Source organism: Mixophyes fleayi, chromosome 2 (genome assembly GCF_038048845.1).
Source record: "Mixophyes fleayi isolate aMixFle1 chromosome 2, aMixFle1.hap1, whole genome shotgun sequence".
NCBI classification, from domain to species: domain Eukaryota; kingdom Metazoa; phylum Chordata; class Amphibia; order Anura; family Limnodynastidae; genus Mixophyes; species Mixophyes fleayi.
The window spans coordinates 236,154,297-236,174,554 of NC_134403.1; positions in this window are offsets into that span (position 1 = coordinate 236,154,297).

Consider the following 20,258-nt stretch of genomic DNA (forward strand, 5'->3'; position numbering starts at 1 on the left):
GTGTATACACGTGGTTGATGTTTACCAACGATTGGGGGAACCAATCCCAATCCATAATGGCCTATTACAACTCGCGGATTGGACAATCTGTTTGTCCATCATTTGCAGACCCAGCCCAGGCTAACAGCCATTGGAGCCCTTCCAGGAAGTAATATATTTAACCCCCAAGCTGTGGCCTGCAGTTTTCTATCGATCCCTGAAGAAGCCGTAGTGCAAAACGCATTGGTATGACAAAGCTTTTGCCCTCCAAGGGCACCATACATTGACTCGAGACCGCCGCTTTGGGAAGCGAAAGGATCCACCTCACGCATGTGCATGCGCATCTCTGCTGATCGCGAGAACGCCCGGGACTTCCAGGTTTGCTTTATCGCACTCCAGCGGGACGGCACAAGCGTGCTCATCGCATCAGGACTTTTTGAGAGGACACTACCAGCCCATCAAAGTGAGGTTAAGTCTTCTATCACCAGCCCGTCTCTTTCTTTCTCAATTGGAATCTATTGTCGGCTGACAAACCTAAAGGAGAATTTACATTTGCCATATCTGCATAGGATTGACTGTGTTTGGTTTCTCTGCTATTCTAGTGGACTTTATTATCCCTATCAGAAAACCGTGTTTTTTGTGGCCAAATGGACTTTATTTACATTATATAATCCTTGCCTGCTTTCATGCTATATAAATTGTTTATGTGCCTTTTTTGTTACAAATATGTCAGTGTGAAGCACACTGTAGCGTTGCCACCCACGTATACTGCCTAACAGTAAATCTGTTTTACTTTTTGTTTTTTTTATTATCTGTATAATCTGTCCCAAGTGCCAAGGGAGTGTTATATACTAAGATATATTTTCCACTCCAGGGTTGAGCTATCTCTACCATCCCCCCACTCCCAAGTGGCTGATCGTCCACTGACCTATTGCAATAGGGAGCGCCTTTATTAATAACTGTAGATTGATCTCTGAAGATTAGGCATGCAGGTACTAACAAGGAATTTTCTGAAGAGATTATTTGGAAACCTAAGCGCACCTCTTCACCAGCGCTTAGGTTTATGCATTTCCCGACTTGATAGGGCAGGAACGAACTAGGTGAGGTAAGGAAATTATGATGCCGACTCTCTGCTGTTCAGAGCCAAAGGAGCGTGGTCTCAGGCAAAAATATATCTTGCAACTCTCCTTGAAGTTGCGAAAGGAGGATCTGCTTCCAGAAAATCGATCAGGCAAGTTCAATTTTGGCTCTGTACTGACGACAGAGGAGGCCTGTTGAACCTACGGGTTTCTGGAGGACTCTTCTTGTGCTGACAAGCGATGAGATAAACTCTGTACAACTTGCGACAAGGCCTGGATTTGATTCGCTAAGACCTGAGCTGGAGAAAGGTCCGGCTCTCTGTCATCCATTACAGAATTACCTCCAATCTTCACTGTCCGGTTATAATGTTACGGCAGCCAGTGGGACATAATCTTGTAGAACTTAGCAGAAGAGGTCTTCACCTATAGCAGTCACCTTTCCCGTAGAGGCTGGTCACACGGCACGGGAGGAAATACACGGAGTAGGGACAGGCCAGAGCTCTGCGGACTGGACAGAGATGGTAATGGCCGACTGGCCTGACAGAGGACAGGTGGAGGCGTGTGGTACAACCTGGGTCAGGGCCACAGGCAGAGGTTCAGAGTCCAGGTACAGGCAGAAGGTCAGGGTCACAGGCAAAGGTTCTGAGTGCAGGTACAGGCAGAAGGTCAGGTTTACAGGCAAAGGTTCTGAGTGCAGGTACAGGCAGAAGGTCAGGGTCACAGGCAAAGGTTCAGAGTCTGGGTACAGGCATTATGAAAGGAGGATCTGCTTCCTGTGTCAGGGTCACAGGCAAGGGTTCACAGTCCGGGAACAGGAAAAGGTCATACACGAGAAAGCAATCCAAGATTTTAAACATCAACACAGCACAGAAGCAGGTAGCAGACTGGAACAGGCTCAGGCCTCACTGCCTTAAATAGTACCAAGAGCCAATCATAGCAAAGCCCTGAAAGTATCCCCAGGAATTACTTAAGTAATTAGAAGTACTGGTGGCCAATGGAGATGCAGTGCCCAGCTGCATAATTAGACAGAGCTGCAAGAAAACCTAATCAGCCATAGATGGCTGAGTTTAAACAGCCCTGTGCGTGCCCGGCTGCTTGACTGCTGGCCGGGCGCGGCGGCAGGGAGCAGCAAGCGTCCCGGTTGTTGCCTAGGCTTCCGGAAACAAGGCAGTGACGGAAGTGACGTCCCGGTCGTCATGGAGACGGGAGGGACGCCAGAGACCAGGGACAGTGAGTAGCAGCAGTTCCTCCGGCTGCCGCGGCTCCTGACTTTTGGGAGATGGATAATGGATCTTAGTGGACTGAACATCAAAATCTGTCAAGGCTAAGTGTCACAGTTGGCTTACAGGAAATTGATCCCTAGGCTCTGCTGAACATGGCTAAGCCCACCCACAGGCGCGGAGTCTAACAGACAGGTGGTTTTCACCAGGAAACCCCGCAAGGAGGTATGGTCTTAGCTGCACCAAGTCTGCAGGTCGTGGTCCCGTGAGTGAGTGTACAGCAGAATGATGTGGGGGAGCCAGGTGAAGTGAATGGAGACGATGGAGTCCACAGACGAGTGGTATAAATACAGGCACAACAATAATATAGGCTGATGGTCAGCAACCAATGAGTCACTAGGAGAATAGGTGCTCTGTGGTGTACAACGAGAGGACAGATGCTTTCACTATGAAGTACTCTGGAGATGGTAATGGAAGTACTGTAGCATTAATAGTTCAACACAGCCAGAGGCTGAAGGCTGACTGGAGTGGTGGAGGTAACTCGTAGTAACAGCTGATGAGTCGCACATGAAATAGCAGTTCTGAATGGTAGTGATGAGAGAACTTAAGCTGTCATGATGATGTACACTGGAGATGGTAATAGAGGTACTGGAGCAGCGATAGTTCAACTCAACCAGAGACTGAGAGCAAAATGGAGTAGCGGATGTAACCCATGGTAACAGCTGATTTTCATGGTTACATACAGGAGTACAGCTAGGAGCCACGAATATGGTGAAAACACTCTGTTTATTAACAGAAAAGTATAAATAGCAGGTAATCAAGAGTTGTAGTAAATACCAGGTGCAAGCTGATGCAGGAAGTAATATGAATTTTCAGAAACCAGCAGGTACACAGCTAATGCAGGGAAGCAGGAGGTATGAACACATTCCAAGCAGCATGTAACCAGAAGTATATCAGAAGGCTGGAACAACAGGAAACAACAGGATGTGACAACAATAACCAGCCCTGAATGCTGGGAGAGACAGGTATAAATGGAACACACCCAGGTGCATGAGATAATGAGTGAGCAGTGTTAACTCCTAAGGTACTAGGAGCACAACAGGCACAATAGCAGCACATCTGGTGATCAGAGGTACTGCTGCTAACAAATAAAATGAACACAAATGATAAAGTCTGATAGTCCAGGAGACAGGAGCTGCCAGGCAAAGCAGTATGCTACAGGCAGATTGTGACAGTACCCCCTCCCTTAAGGGCGGATTCCAGACGCCCAAATTACCACCAATGTCTGAATTCATCAGAATCATAGTCTACAATAGGGGGCCTGGCAGAAAAGTCCTCGTCCATGGGCGGAAAGGCCAAAGGAACCATGTCAGCTGCCAGTTCAGGCACTGCAGAACCACCTCTCTTCTTACGTCCTCCTCTCTTACGGGACTTCCTTGGAGTTGGGATCTGTGCCAACTGGGAGGAGCACAAAGGTATCACTTGGCCAGGTGAGATGGGTGGTACTGCTGATAATGTAGAGGCCCCGCAAGATGGCATAGTGGGAGGTGTTGGTGAAAACTTGTTGATTACAGCCTCAACAAATAGTTGTAAGTCAGACAGGATTGGGTAATCAGACTCAATCAAAGGGTTTGCCCATTCCATAGCCTCTCCTCTAAAATTTGTTAACAAAAACAAAACTTGCCTCCTTGGGTCACTGACAAGGCTAGGTACTGAGGGGAAATAAGAAGCACAAAACCTTAGTAGAGCACTAAATTCAGAAAGGTGCCCCTCAAAGGTAGGTAACAGCTCAGACTTGGCACCCTCTGCAACGGATGGTTCAGACTTGGCAGCAGGCCCGGACTGGGCGACAGACTTGGCAGCAGGCCCGGACTGGGTGACAGACTTGGCGGCAGGCTTGACAGGAGGCCCGGACTGGGCGGCAGGCTTGGCAGGGACAGCACTGTGAGAAGTCTGGTGGCAGACAGCACTTTGAGAAACGAGAGGGCAGACAGCACTTTGAGAAGCCTGAGGGCAGACAGCACCAAGTGGTAACTCGGGCTGGACCGCATGGACTGGCAACTCGGGCTGGACCGCATGGACAGGTAACTCTTCTGGAGCAGACTGTAAGGGCAGCGCCCCCTCTGAAGAAGACTGTAAGGGCAGCGCCCCCTCTGAAGAAGACTGTAAGGGCAGCGCCCCCTCTGAAGAAGACTGTAAGGGCAGCGCCCCCTCTGGAGAAGACTGTAAGGGCAGCGCCCCCTCTGGAGCAGGCTTTAAGGGCAGCGCCCCCTCTGGAGCAGCCTGTAGCTCAGGAACAGAGACAGCGGCTGAAGTCTCAGAACTGGAGACAGCGGCTGAAGACTCGGAACTGGAGACAGCGGCTGAAGACTTGCAACTGGGGACAGCGGCTGAAGACTCGGAACTGGAGACAGCGGCTGAAGACTCGGAACTGCAGACAGCGGCTAAAGACTCGGAACTGGAGACAGCGGCTGAAGACTCAGGACCGGACACTGTGGCAGGAGACTCGGAACTGGAGACAGCGGCTGAAGACTCAGGACCGGACACAGTGGTAGGAGACTCAGGACTGGACACAGTGGCAGGAGACTCAGAGCAAGAGGCAGATAATGGCACCTCGGAGCAAGAGGCAGATGATGGCACCTCGGCACAGGAGACAGAGGCTGGGACCTTGCAACAGGAGACAGAGGCTGGCACCTCGCAACAGGAGACAGAGGCTGGCACCTCGCAACAGGAGACAGAGGGAGCTGGCGCCTCAGGACAGGCGGCTGGAGCTGGCGCCTCAGGACAGGCGGCTGGAGCTGGCACCTCAGGACAGGCGGCTGGAGCTGGCGCCTCAGGACAGGCAGCTGGAGCTGGCGCCTCAGGACAGGCGGCTGGAGCTGGCAGATTGGGTCTCTTGCCAGAGAACAGAAATGGTCTAGCATAAACAAATTTGGAATGCCGAGTGGAAACAACAGGAGATGGTTCAGTATGCTGACGTGGTCTACGGATAGGACAGTCCTGCAAGAAATGTGCATTGCTGGCACAGTAGAGACACAACTTGTTTGTTATTCTGCGTTGTCGCACCTCTTCGGTCAGAAGGGGCGTGGACCACCTGTGAACTGGGAATTAGTTACCCCATAGTTCTTACTAAACAGCAAATTTGTAGAAGCACAATTAAGAGGTGCTGTTTGCACAGGTTCAGCAGCAGTAAAGGTGGATTGAGACAGACCAGCAGCTTCTGTATTAGAAGAGACATAATCAGACAGTCTCCTGAGAGGGTCCACAAGTAAAGAGGAAAATCTAGCAAGCTGAGAACGTAGCAAGATAATGTCCATCTGTAAAGTTTGTAGCAGTGGCAATTCCAAGATTGGTGAAACAGACATGTTGCAAAAACAAATGAAAAATTGATTGCAGAAAAAATGTCTCAGAAATAAAACAAAACTTTCACCTGACTCCTAAGCTGTTTTGTGGGCTGGTTATACTGTCATGGTTACATACAGGAGTACAGCTAGGAGCCACGAATATGGTGAAAACACTCTGTTTATTTGCAGAAAAGTATAAATAGCAGGTAATCAAGAGTTGTAGTAAATACCAGGTGCAAGCTGATGCAGGAAGTAATATGAATTTTCAGAAACCAGCAGGTACACAGCTAATGCAGGGAAGCAGGAGGTATGAACACATTCCAAGCAGCATGTAACCAGAAGTATATCAGAAGGCTGGAACAACAGGAAACAACAGGATGTGACAACAATAACCAGCCCTGAATGCTGGGAGAGACAGGTATAAATGGAACACACCCAGGTGCATGAGATAATGAGTGAGCAGTGTTAACTCCTAAGGTACTAGGAGCACAACAGGCACAATAGCAGCACCTCTGGTGATCAGAGGTACTGCTGCTAACAAATAAAATGAACACAAATGATAAAGTCTGATAGTCCAGGAGGAAGGAGCTGCCAGGCAAAGCAGTATGCTACAGGCAGATCACGACACTGATGAGTCACAGATGTAGTAGCGGCTCTGAGTGGTAGTGATGAGAGAACTGAAGCTGTGATGATGATGTACACTGGAGATGGTAATAGAGGTACTGGAGCAGCGATAGTTCAACACGGCCAGAGACTGAGAGCAGGCTGGAGTAGCGGAGGTAACCCGTGGTAACAGCTGATGAGTCACAGATGTAGTAGCGGCTCTGAGTGGTAGTGATGAGAGAACTGAAGCTGTCACGATGATGTACACTGGAGATGGTAATAGAGGTACTGGAGCAGCGATAGTTCAACACGGCCAGAGACTGAGAGCAGGCTGGAGTAGCGGAGGTAACCCGTGGTAACAGCTGATGAGTCACAGATGTAGTAGCGGCTCTGAGTGGTAGCGATGAGAGAACCGGAGCTGTCACAGTGAAGTACACTGGAGATGGTAAGTGAGGTACTGGAGCAGCAAAGGTTCAACACGGCCAGAGACTGAGAGCAGGCTGGAGTAGCAGAGGTAACTCGTGATCGAAGCTGAGGAGTCACAGGTGTAATAGCGGCTCTGAGTGGTAGCGATGAGAGAACCGGAGCTGTCACGATGAAGTACACTGGAGATGGTAAGAGAGGTACTGGAATAGCGATGGTTCAGCACAGACCACGAACTGAGAGCAGACTGGAACACAGGCTAACCACAAGGAGAACAGGAACAAGAACCACAGGCTGCAGGAAGTGAGCTTGAAGAACAGGCATCAGACAGGTGAATCCAGGAGGTTTAAATAGTGCTCCAGAAGTGCTTAGCCAATGAAAAAGAGGGAGGAGGTCCTGAAGTGCAATAGGCTTGCACCTGCACAGATCTTAATATATCTCTGAATGAATGAACTGGAGAATGTCTGATGCTGGGACATGGCTTTCTCCAGATAAATGGACTACAGGTAACGAGACAGGTACTATCTGTGGGACCGAAGCGTTACACTAAGTATGTTCTGTCTCAATTGTTAAATGCACTGGAACAGAGCATGATTGCGGTCTATTGCCACATTCCCTCACAACACCTTTCTTCAGGCAGATAGCGCATCCTGATGACAGAATAATCTTTGTTGACTGGTCTTGCTCTTTAGTGGATGGGACATATTATTGACTGGTTATGCAGTCTTGGATGAGACCACTGGGACCAGAGCCTGGTTAAACTTTCAGGTCACCTGTCAGCACAACACGCTGAGTTAGAGGCTGTGAAAGAAGCACTTTTTATTCAGCCCGCAGGGCGGCGCACTATATACAGTGACAGTTCATTTGTAGTGTGATCTTTAACATCACAGTTAGAGAACTGGCAAAAATGTGGATTTGTGGACAGCCAGAATAAACCTCTGGTGCACGTTTCAGTTTTAAAAGAACTTTGGGAATGGGGAAAGTCACATCCCGATGAGGCTGCAATCATCAAAGTGCCAGAAGGGAAACAACCCCTTAATACTAGGAAACAATGCAGCAGATGAAGCAGCAAAAATGGTTGCAGTATCTGGTATATTTTGTGATGCAGATGCTGAATTTTTGCCCTCATCTTATGACACTCAGAATTTCACCACAGGATCCCTGGTCTATCAGACAGGGTGTCTTGTGCCATATATCAGGAGACAATTTAGATCCACTCCCAGTAGTCCCTTCACATCTCCAAATGGAGCTGACACAGCTCAATCACCAGCTCCTTGGGGCACCCTGGTTGGGATAAGCTTTTGTCTCTGCTAAAGAGCAAATTATACTGGCCAGGAATGTTCAAAACAGTACAGTGTGTAACTCAACAATGTCATGTATGTGCCCAAATCAACCCTAGGACACCAGCTCTTGAGCCAGCACTACAGCGTGGTGCCCATGGCCCCAGAAGAGGGGCCATGGGCAGCCTTACAAATTGATTTCATAGGACCACTACAAGCAGGCAGTCGCAGTTGTCACTATGCCTTGGTAGTTGTTGATGTGTGAAATGGGTAGAAGCCATTCCAACAGTGCATGACTCAGCTACCACTACAGCACGGGTCCTATGGGAGAAATTTTGTCACGCTGTGGAATCCCCAGGATTGTAGAATCTGATCGTGGAACCTATTTTACTGGCATGGTCATGAAAGCACTTTATGAACTACTGGACATAAAGCAACGATTTCATGTTCCTTATCATCCCCAGTCAGCAGGGATAGTAGAGCGCATGAACAAGCCCATCAAGACCCGGTTAGCCAAGGCATTGTTACAGAAGGGAACTTCTTGGGTAACAGCTTTACCGGCAATACTTATGGGTATTAGGGCAACGGAAGCATCCTCTCTGTTTGAGCTCATGACAGGTCGCAAAATACCACTTTGCTTCCCCAATGAGCCTCAGCTGTCAAATCCCATTTAGGATGCAATTGCCAGAGATGTGTTCCTACAACAGGTACAAGATAAACTGAAGGGACTGCTGCCATATGCAGCAATACGGCTACACAAACCCTATCTACAGGGGGAGACCCCAATGCCCCTTGTAGGAGAGTTAGTAATGGTCAATGTTTTCCGTAAGGCAGGTCCTTGGGATGCAAACTGGGAGGTACCATATCAGGTTCTCAAGACAATGGGTGATACCATGCAGAAGGTACAGAGGCCAGTGACTACCAAGAAAAACTCTTAGAGGAGGGCAAGGTATTATGGGTCCATATTGACCAGGCAAAAATCACCCGAGCCTCCTCAACCCAGTAGAGCACTAGTGTGCTCATTAAGTTGAGAACAACAGGGAAGTGTGTGTCAGAGTTACACCCTAATAGTTTAACTTATCAGCTCTGGTACCTGTGCAACAAATGGGTTATCGATCGATAGGAAAGAGACACACTCAGTCTTTGCAGGGCTGAATGAGAATCAATTCTGACCGCCCTATAGTCAGAATGCTTTATTTATACATGAATAGTGTGCTCGCAGGCCCATTCGTTATCTAGAAATTGTTGCATGTTCTCAGAAGTTAATTTAACATAGTATCAGCAGAAAGAGTCTATACATCTTTTTGTTTAGTCACTGCTCAAAATGTCAAGGCCTGTAACTGCTTATCTTCAAGGACAGTCCATTGCCTTTCGTCTTCACCACGGGCTCTGGGCGTATTGTCAAACAGATGTTCCTTTCTGATATCTGGATTGTTTGACATATAGCTCAGCATATTCACATAAGAATAAAACAGAAAAAAACTTGTGTCAATATCATATTCAGGAAAACTAAGAAAAGCAACTTTTATTTTATAAGTTTGATCAATGTATGTACTTTTTACCATATTGACTTTCACAGATCCTCCTTTTTTATCATACTTTTAAAATGCTACCTGTCTTTTTATGTCTGTGGATTACACCTGCACTTTGCTTACTTCAATGAATGGAATCCCTTCTGGACCCTAGACGCTGGTAAAGATACATTCAGTCAAAGTCTTATAATCCACATACATTCATCTTATTAAGGTATGACAAAAGGAGGCATCCGGGGGGGGCTTGTAATATAAATCAGGGGTAGATTAGGTATAAAAATATGCAGTGCGCTCGGCAAGTGTCTTAGTCACTTATTTCACAAAAAGGGGAATCACATTTTGTGCTGCATAGTTTGAATAGGAAGGTAAGGATAAGGTATCAATATAGCTGAAAAGGTCTGGGGGCGCAAAACATTTTATAGGCAATAAAGCAGTTCCATAAGCTGAATAGTAAAATGATTATACATAGTATCAATACTGGGTGTATCAGCATATTTAACATAGCAGATACTGTGGGGGGATGCACCTGTGAATACATCCCACCAATGCTTTTCCAAATCCTCCTTCAATTTGGTAGCCATGCCTCTTAGCTCATTTCCTTCAATAATAGTTACCATTTTAGCATGATTATTGGTATAATTTACCTGTTTAAGATGATCATTTAGTAACTTGGTTTCATTAATTACCCTCACTATCATCCCTATATCTAAGGTCAGTTGAGGTAATGTTAAATCATTATACATGAACATTTTGTCCACCTGTGTCATTTTATCTTTATAGAACATTAGCAACTTTCCTTGCCATTGTAAGTGTGTTACATTTATTAAGGACCCTGAGAACGGGTAAGCTAGTCCATAAGTTTGTGTTATTGCTTCATCATATGTGATGAGGCAAACCATCTGAGGAGCCACCTCTATTAATGTCTCGTATTCTGTTTCTTTTGGATGCAATGTCCATATATAAATGCTGGTATTATGCTGTAGTAAACATGGTTCAAAGATAACAGTCTGTTGTGGGCATACTGGTCCCATGTCCGTGTCATCACAGAGGTCTAAATTATGTGACCTGTTTTTGTTATCAATATAATGTCCCTTGAATGCAGGTGTCCATAGGTTACCATTCTGCAAAATCATGGGCATAACAATAAATTTACATACTTGAACTTTTGTTTTTATTGTATATGTTTCTAGAGTCCCTGCACAGAAGAATCCTTCACATCTTATTTTTCTTCCATCTAACTTGAACCTTTCTTGGTTGGTCAGATTAAACATTTTTCTATAGAATAATATGTTTCCAGTCATAAGCTTTGTTTGTGCAGTGTCCTTCTGCTGCTTTTGATACAAATATTGCAACGTACACTGGGTCCAATTTACAAATTTCATAATGTTTACTTGTGTACTCCAGCTATTGAGTATGGTTCTGTTGTATATCTGCAAAAACTCTTTATCCCACTGTATGTTTTTAGTCAATGGGTTCAAGACTGTGGGCATCCAATCAGCTTGCATATGAACTATTTTACTGAGATCTGCTCCTGTTTTGCTAAATTTCGTGTCTATGACCTCAGTATCTATTGTGTTCATTATGAGTAATCCCGTCCCTGTAGCTCCTAACAAGGTATCATACCACTCCCGCTTGCACTTTTTCTGACTATCTGTCGGGAAAGTAATGTTCCACCTTATTATTGTTCTTTGTTTTCTTATTCCCATCATTAGACATGTAGATGGGACCCTCACAATTGTGTTTGTTACCACCTTAGGCTCAATTAGTGGTCAGGATTGGGATCTGGTGTAGTAGCCTTCTTACAGTGGCTCACGTGTATCCCGGAATCCCTCCCTTCCAATTTCACTGAGGTAGGTGTAGTTAGAAGCACTTGATATGGACCCTCAAATCTGGGTTCCAAGGCCCTTCTGACGTGCCTTTTTATGAAGACGTAATCTCCTGGCTCCAAAGAATGGGTACCAGATAGGCTGTCTGGATCTGGAATAGAAGAGAACACTAGACCATGCACTTTAGTTAATTGTTTATTGTATTTTATTTGCATTTTATTTTAATTCTTTACGGCACTTTATATTGCTTCTGCGACCGCCTTTTGTTCTTGCTCCATTCCTTTGTCTCTTACAGTCTTATCATTGTCTTTGTCTTACTTTGTTCTGTCAATCCCTAATCTAATTTAGCTTAATCTAACTAGTTTAATTTTACTAAGTCTTTGTTTTACTTTACTCCGTCTATCCTTAATCTAACTAAGCCTTTTATCTGCTCTGGTCCATTTCTGTCTCCCTTTGCTGCCCTCACCTCTGTGTTAATTACCCTTGCCCCTTCTATTATTCCCCGTCCATCCCTGTCCCTCACCATGCCACCCCGCTCCTTTCCTATACCCATCCTCTCCCCCAGCCCCCTTCTCTCGCCCATCTCTCGCTGCCCCACCCCCTAGCTCTATCAACCCTGACAATCTCATCCGCATCTCCCCTCTTCCCTCCCTCCCCTTCTCATGTGCCCTCTGGAACTCCAGTTCCATCGGTAACAAACTGGCCTCCATCCATGACCTCTTCATCACCAACTCTCTAAATCTTCTTGCCATCACTGAAACCTGGCTTACTTCTTCTGACACTGCCTCACCTGCCGCCCTCTCCTATGGGGGCCTCTCCTTCACCCACTCCACCAGACCGGAAGAGCATCCAGGAGGTGGAGTGGGTCTCCTCCTTTCCCCCAACTGCACTTTTCGGGTCATTCCCACTTTACCTTCCTTCTCCTTCTCTTCCTTTGAAGTACACTCCATCCGGCTCTTATCCCCCATCCACCTCCGTGTCTCCGTCATCTATCGTCCCCCAGGCCCCTCCTCCCTTTTCCTTGACAACTTCGCTTCATAGCTCCCCCACTACCTTTCCTCTGACCTTCCCTCCATCATACTTGGTGACTTTAATATTCCTATTGACAACTGTTCTGACCCCGCCACCATCAAACTTCTCGCCCTCTCCTCCTCCCTAGGCCTCACTCAGTGGACCTCTTCCCCCACCCACTGTCTTGGTCACTCCCTTGACCTTGTCTTCTCTCACCTCTGTGATCTCTCTGACTTCTCCAACTCTCACTTCCCACTCTCTGACCACCATCTCCTCTCCTTCACTCTGTCCTCCTCCCCTGCTCCTGCCTCGCCCAAAGCCACCTACACCAGGCGCGACCTTGACGCTATTGACCATACCTCCTTGTCCTCCTCTCTTGAAACTCTCCTATCACCCCTTCCCTCCCTGGTCTCTCCTGACCAGGCGTCCTCTCTCTACAATCTATCCCTCTCTACTGCCCTGGACGCTGTCGCCCCGGCCTCTACTGTCAGCAGACGCCGCATTATCCCCCAGCCCTGGCACTCAAAACTCACCCGCTTCCTCCAAAAGTGCTCTCGCACTGCTGAACGCCTCTGGAGGAAATCTCGTTCCCTGGCCGACTTCCTTCACTTTAAATTCATCCTCTCTTCTTTCTGCTCCGCCCTCTCCCTCGCCAAACAATCCTTCTTTAAGTCCCTCATTTCTTCTCAGTCCTCCAATCCCCGCCGCCTCTTTGCCACCTTCAACTCCCTACTCTCCCCCCCACCCCCTTCTGTCCCGTCTTCCCTGTCCACTTCTGACTTTGCCACCTTTTTCTCTTCCAAAATTGAGGCCATCAGACTGAACATCTCCTCCTCCCCTTCTCCAGCCTCCCTCTTTGCTTCACCTCCCACCAACACCCAACTCTGGTGCTCCTTGGGCCCTACAACAGGTGCTTGGGTGTCACCCTTGACTCCTCTCTCTCTCTTTTGCCCGCCACATTCATTCTCTTGCCAAAGCCTGTCGCTTCCAACTACGCAACATCGCCCGCATCCGTCCCTTTCTCTCTCAGGAGGCCACCAAAACCATCATACACGCACTCATCATCTCCTGCCTGGATTACTGCAACCTCCTCCTCACCGGCCTCCCCCACTCCCGTCTCTCCCCCCTCCGCTCTATACTCAATGCGGCCGCAAGACTCATCTACCTCTCACGCCGCTCCTCCTCTGCCTCCCCTCTCTGCCTTGCCCTACACTGGCTCCCCTTCCCCTACAGAATTCTTTTCAAACTCCTCACCACCACTTACAAGGCTCTCTCCCACTCTACTGCCCCTTATATCTCTAACCTCCTCTCCATTCACACTCCCACCCACTCCCTGCGCTCGGCCAATGACCGCCGCCTCTCCTCCACTCTGATCACCTCTTCCCATTCCAGAATCCAGGACTTTTCCCGTGCAGCCCCCCTTCACTGGAATGACCTCCCTCGCTCCATCCGCCTCTCTCCTACTCTGTGCTCCATCAAACGTGCACTCAAAACTCACCTCTTTCTCAAAGCCTACCAACCATCCACTTAACCCCCATCTTCTCCACTCATTCTCCCCTCTCTCCCATTCCCTCAACTGGCTCCTCTTGTGCCTGGTCTGTTTAACCCTCCCTTAGGATGTAAGCTCGCTTGAGCAGGGCCCTCTTCCCTCCTGTCTCCTTACCCGTTCTTCTGCTCCGTGTCTATTGCATCTGCCTGCCTGGAGTTTCTGAAGTATTGGTACTTTTGTTTATTGTTCTGTACTGTTTTACCCTGTATAGTCTACTGTTTTTACTATGTGTGTCGCTGCGGAAACCTTGTGGCACCTAACAAATAAATGATAATAATAATAATAATTGTCTTTGTAACTCTCCCATATAAGTCACCATATCCCCATAGTTCTGTTCCATCTGTTGTGGAAAGTAGCACCCTGTTTTAGGAGGTCCTCCAAACAATATTTCATAAGGGCTTAGCTTCGTCTTTTTGCTGGGGGTAACTCTTACAGAGTAGAGGGCTAAGGGTAGACACTCTACCCAGGTTTTACCTGTTTCACTCATTGCTCTCTGAATTTTTAACTTGAGTGTCCCATTCATTTTTTCCACTTTTCCACTATTCTGGGGGTGGTATGGTGTGTTAAAGGCCAGTGTAATGCCCATTCCTGCCATAATAGCTTGCATTATGTCTCCTGTAAAATGTGTCCCTCTGTCTGACTCGATTGTTTCCGGGACCCCATACCTGCATACTAGCTCAGCTAGTAGTTTCCTTGCTGTGTTTTTAGCCGTAGCTTTTGCTATGGGGAAAGCTTTTACCCATCCTGAAAATAGGTCATTACAAACCAGAACATATTCATATGTGCCACATTTTGGTAACTGTATATAATCTATTTGCAATATCTAAAATGGGTACCAGGCTTTTGGTGTAACTTTGCCTGGTACTGGCACAGTGTTGCCAGGGTTATTTGTTCAACATATCACACATGTCTTTACATATTTTGTGGCAAATAGGTTTGGAAAGAAAACAGAATCTTGACCTATGTAGCACTCCAGGTGTAAAGTAAATAATCAATTAATACTAATATTTTATTGGTATGCATTAAAAAGGGTATATATAAGTATACAACCTATATTTAAAAAAGCGAAGTATTTAAAAATAATAGTGTTGAAAAGAATAGAGTAAAAATTTTGTAACCCTGTGGTAGAGCCAATCATTAGAATACTAATAGTAAGTAAAGGTCTGCCAAGTATAGGTCCCTTTCACATGTATGTACAGGATAGGTAAGATATAGAATAGCCAAGGAATATAAACCAGGTTATAAAATCCTATAGTATGGTAACAGTATTGCTTTCACCAAAGCACTATTCCTGTTATATCTATGTGGACTCTAGGTGGCAGCAAAACGTGAACTTCTTCCCTACAATGTTACTCCACTGGAGAGTATCTCTTTGTTATAAAATGTATCTAAATCGTAATCATATTCAGTGCCTAAGTTACTAGCTATTCCCAGACAGACAAGTCATATGTGAAGTGGCCTTACTTGTTTGGAAGCCGTGTTATAGCTCCTATTCCCAATCAAATATATGTATTCCCTTATAACATATGGTAATAGTTTCAAGGAGACCACTCATTCATACAGTCCTAATTAAATAACTTAGGGCTGCGCAAGGTATGGTCAGAGTTTATTACAATATCGATTGTTAAAAGACCACTCATACACATATTCAGTTTGTTGTATCTCATTTAGCTGTCTGCATTGATGTCTCCATATAGTTTGCTTTAATAGCATGTAATCAGAGATTCCATTATTCTTGTTATTCGGGGAACACCAAATTACCCATGTTATTGCCTTGTCAGTCGTGAAATAGGTATTACTCTTGCAGCACTAATATATACTTATAAACAGAGAGATTCACCCTGACAGTAGGTGATATAGTACAGCGGCAAAGCGCCGTAATTAGCATAATTATATACTTATAGGCAAAGGAATTCTCCCTAATGATGGATTATTTAGTACAGCGACAAAACGCAGCACTTAGTATTAATATGTACTTATAAAGAGAGAGATATTTTCTCTAACAGCAGGTTGTTTATTGCAGCGATAGAACGCCGTGATTAATATTGTTATGTGCTTATAAGCAAAGGGATTCTCCCTATTGATGGGTTATTTGGTTCAGCGACAGAACGCCACACTTGATATTATTATGTACTTTTAAGCAAAGAGATTCCCCCTAACAGTGAATTGTTAGATGCAGCGGCACAACGCCGCGATTGGCCCCGCCCACTTCCGGGTTTGACGTCAACTAATGTGACGTCGGCCCGACGTACGTTTCGCTTAGAAGCTTAGTCATGGAATTACTGGGTTACTAACAAGGGGTTGGTTTTATACTGCTTCAGACCAATCATTGTTTTGGAGCTACATGACGTATGGTTCTAGACTCCATTAAAACTACTAAAAGACTGTGTGACATGAAATTCGAATGCAGATACCATCGCTTACATATTTATGAGGGATGCTAAAGGATTCCAGGTATCGGTATATCTTTATTGTTGGCTATAAGTGATCTAAGTTATTGTAAGTTTTATTCTAAACATCCATAGAAAAATATATATAAATGAAGTGCATTACTGATTGCCTAGGGTAGACAGTGACCTTATATATTACTAAAAATAAAAACCAAAATTAGAATAAAAAAAAACAAAAATAACTGGTAACCTTTATATACCATGTGCTTCAAAATGATTATGAATTTTTTAAAAATATATATACATATTTGAATTGTTTATATTATGTTGTTCATAATATATTATTATATCTCTTTATTTTTTATTTATTTGTTGTGTTATTGTTTTTGATATTTTATATTTTTATGTTATTTTATTATTATTTTTTATAATTTTTTTGTTATTTTAGTGATATTTTTTTATTTATTTCTTATATTTGTTTATATTTATTTATATTTTTTATTTTTTATTTGTTATTTATTTTTTATTTTTATTTTTGGTTATTTTTTATTTTTTATATATATAAACTTCATTTTATTAATTTTATTAATTCATGTTTTATATTATTTGTTATTATTTATTCATTAACATATTCTTATTTCAAAAATAAAGATGTACAATAGCCACTTTGTGTATTTTTGTTTATTGTTTAGTTTCTTCTTTGTGAGTAAAGTGAATACGGGAAGAGAAAAAAGAGAGATGTGTATAGTGATACATAGATATACTTTATTAGTGATCGATTAGGGATCTCCTTAAATTAAGAGAGAAAAAAAGAGAAAGAAGAAAATCTCTCAGGTGCCTATTACATTGCGTTAAACAAACATGACACAGATGAATATCTGTGATTTTATAAATAATAAAAATAAGTGTATGTGAAAAAATATACTAATTAGGGACCATATACTGGTCTAGAATCGTGAGTGGAAAAAGGTATGCAATAGAGGCTAAAAAATTGTACCAGTTAACAGATGAGGTAGAGTGAAATATGACTAAAATGTCCTATGTTAGTATCTATATATATATATATATATATATTGTCTACCCAAATAAAATTAAAATTAAATAGATGTAGGTCAAAGTTGCTAGACAAGAGTCATACTAGACTTGATTAGAGGATTGATAATATTTAATATCCTATGAGCCTAAATCAAGGGGATATGGATAACATTGATACTCAAAGACGAGTTATTGGGGTAAGTGAAAATTTTATTTTACTGTTAAGCAGTCTTTATCACATATTAAGAGTCTTGAGAGGTGTGGATAATAATATTAGTCACAACACTCTTGTACTTCTCAGATGGTAAAGTTATCTATTATATTGTAGGACATTAGAATATATAATATTTATCCAGGAGATTAGCTGGTATTTTGATAGGTCATCTTACAAAAAGCTAACATAGCTAGTATTCTCATTGAGACCAAATGGTATTATGGAATTTAGGAGAAATATCCACCTGCTCTCTCTTTGTAGGAGCTGTTTAGTAACATCGCCCCCTCTAATACCCATCTTAACCTGTTCAATACCGAAAGCCTTCATATTTTGTGGATTTCCTCCATGTTCATATAGAAAATGTCGTGCCACTGACGTTAGTTGTTTAAACTTGCTTTTGTCTGTGGCTGCATTTCTAATTGAACCAATGTGTTCCAAAAGTCTATTTTTTAGCATTCTGCTGGTCATGCCAACATAGATCTTACTACACGGGCATGTCAAAACATATATCACGCATTTAGTATTACAGTTAATAAATTGTTCAATCTGGTGTTTATTACCATATTTATCAAGAAAATCTGTGGTCTTAGTCATATATAGACATGCCTTACAATGACCACATTTATGGGATCCCTTCGCAGATAAAGTTGTACCTTTCATAGAGAAATGGCTCCTCACCAATTTGTCACCTAAATTGGGTGACCTACGCCAACTAAAGTCCGGTCTTGCACTCAAACTTTTGGATAGGTCAATGTCTGATAAAAGGATAGGCCAATGTCATCGTATGATATTATGTATTTCTTTCCATTCATGGCAGAAATCCCCCACCATTCTAATTTTGTTCTCATTAGTTGGTCTGGCATTACCATACATTAATTGACTTCTATCTTTCATGAATGCCTGATTGTAGGCTCTTTTGATGAGTCTCTTACTATATCCTCGTTGTACAAGTCTCGTGCTTAGTTCTTCAGATCTCTTTTTAAAATTAAATGTACTGGAACAATTTTGTCTCAATCTTAAGAATTCGCCTTTTGGGATATTATTTATTACAGGTGGAAAGTGGGAACTTCCACTGTGAAGTATATTGTTGGTAGCTGTCTTTTTGCGGAATAAATCGGTAACTACTCTACCATCCTGTGTCTTGTTGATGGTTAAATCTAAGAAGTTGACGTGTTCCTGATTCATTTCATACGTCAAATGTAAATTATTTTGGTTGTCATTTAGGATCTCCACGAACTCTACAAAGTTCTCTTGGCTTCCGTTCCACATTATGAGGATGTTGTCAATGTAGCGCATCCAAATAATAATATAGTCTGTATACTTATTTAACTTTTCACAGAAAACAGTTTCCCTCTCACATCTGCCCAGGTAGAGGTTGGCAAAAGTGGGGGCACAAGCCGCCCCCATTGCCGTACCTCGTACCTGCAGGTAAAATGTATTGTCAAAGACAAAGAAGTTCCTTTTTAATATAAATTCCAAAAGTTCTATCAGAAAAAGATTAAGGTCAGGATTATCACTGGCTTGTAAAAAGAAGGCAACAGCCTCTATACCCACTTCGTGTTGGATGCTAGTATAGAGTGATTCTACATCCATGGTTACAAACCAAACATGCTGCTCTAGAGTAAGATCATCCAAGAGTTTAAGGATGTCTGAAGTGTCTTTGACATATGATGGCAGTGAAGTTACATAGCCACGCAGGTGTTGATCCACAAAAATAATTGCTTGTTTGGTCAAGCTTCCAATTCCCGAAAGAATTGGTCCTCCAGGTGGTTTCATAGCATTCTTGTGGATTTTAGGTAGTAGGTATATAGTTGGTACCTTAGGATTTTCAGTATGTAGAAATTCAAATTCTGACTTTGAGATCACCCCATTATCAAAAGCTCGTTTAATCATTGAATCGTATAATTATTTATAATCATTTAAGGGGTTGGAGAAGAGCAATCGATAGCACTTTTTATCCCCTAGTTGTTTGTGCATTTCTTCCTTATACATGGAGGTGGGCCATATTACTACGTTCCCACCCTTATCGGATGGTTTGATAACAACATCCTGCCATGATTGTATCTCTTGGATTGCTTGTCTTTCATCTCTTCTCAAATTGTCGAATTGCCTATATTTTCTATTCTTTATAGATTTCAATTTTAAAATATCCAGATCGTGTGATACCATTTTCTCGAAAACCTTTATTTGCAGACTAATATTTTCGTTAGGGCAGAAGGTAGATCTTCTCTTACAGGAAGGTCTAACTGTTTTTATTTCCCTGCCAATTTGTTCCTCCAAAAGATGTTCTAGAGCAGATAGGGCCAAATTGTCTTCTTCCTCCAGGTCTATATCCATTACTGATGTTACCGAATTGATATCCATTTCATTGGTAGTAGGTTCTGTTGAAGAAGATGTTAAAGTACATGGGGGTATATCACTGTCTCCCCTAATGTTCTTTTTTAGTAACAAGGTATCTAAAGTGGTTCCTTGTAGACTAGTAGATTCATGTTTACTAAAAAATTTGTTCAGGTGAAGTTTTCTCGTAAATAGGTGAAGGTCTTTTTCCCATCTAAACCGATCAAAATTATTTATAGGTGAGAAGGTTAAACCATAGCCAAGTAGTCTTAGATGAGACTCATCCAAAATTCTATCTGATAGATTAATTATTTGTAAAGATTCATTCATTTGCCCCGATACTTCTTGTTGTATTGATAATTCCCCCTCCAAGGGATTTGAGAGCGATCTCGTAAATTTCTTATGCCCCCTCCTGATGCGCTTATTCCACTGGTGC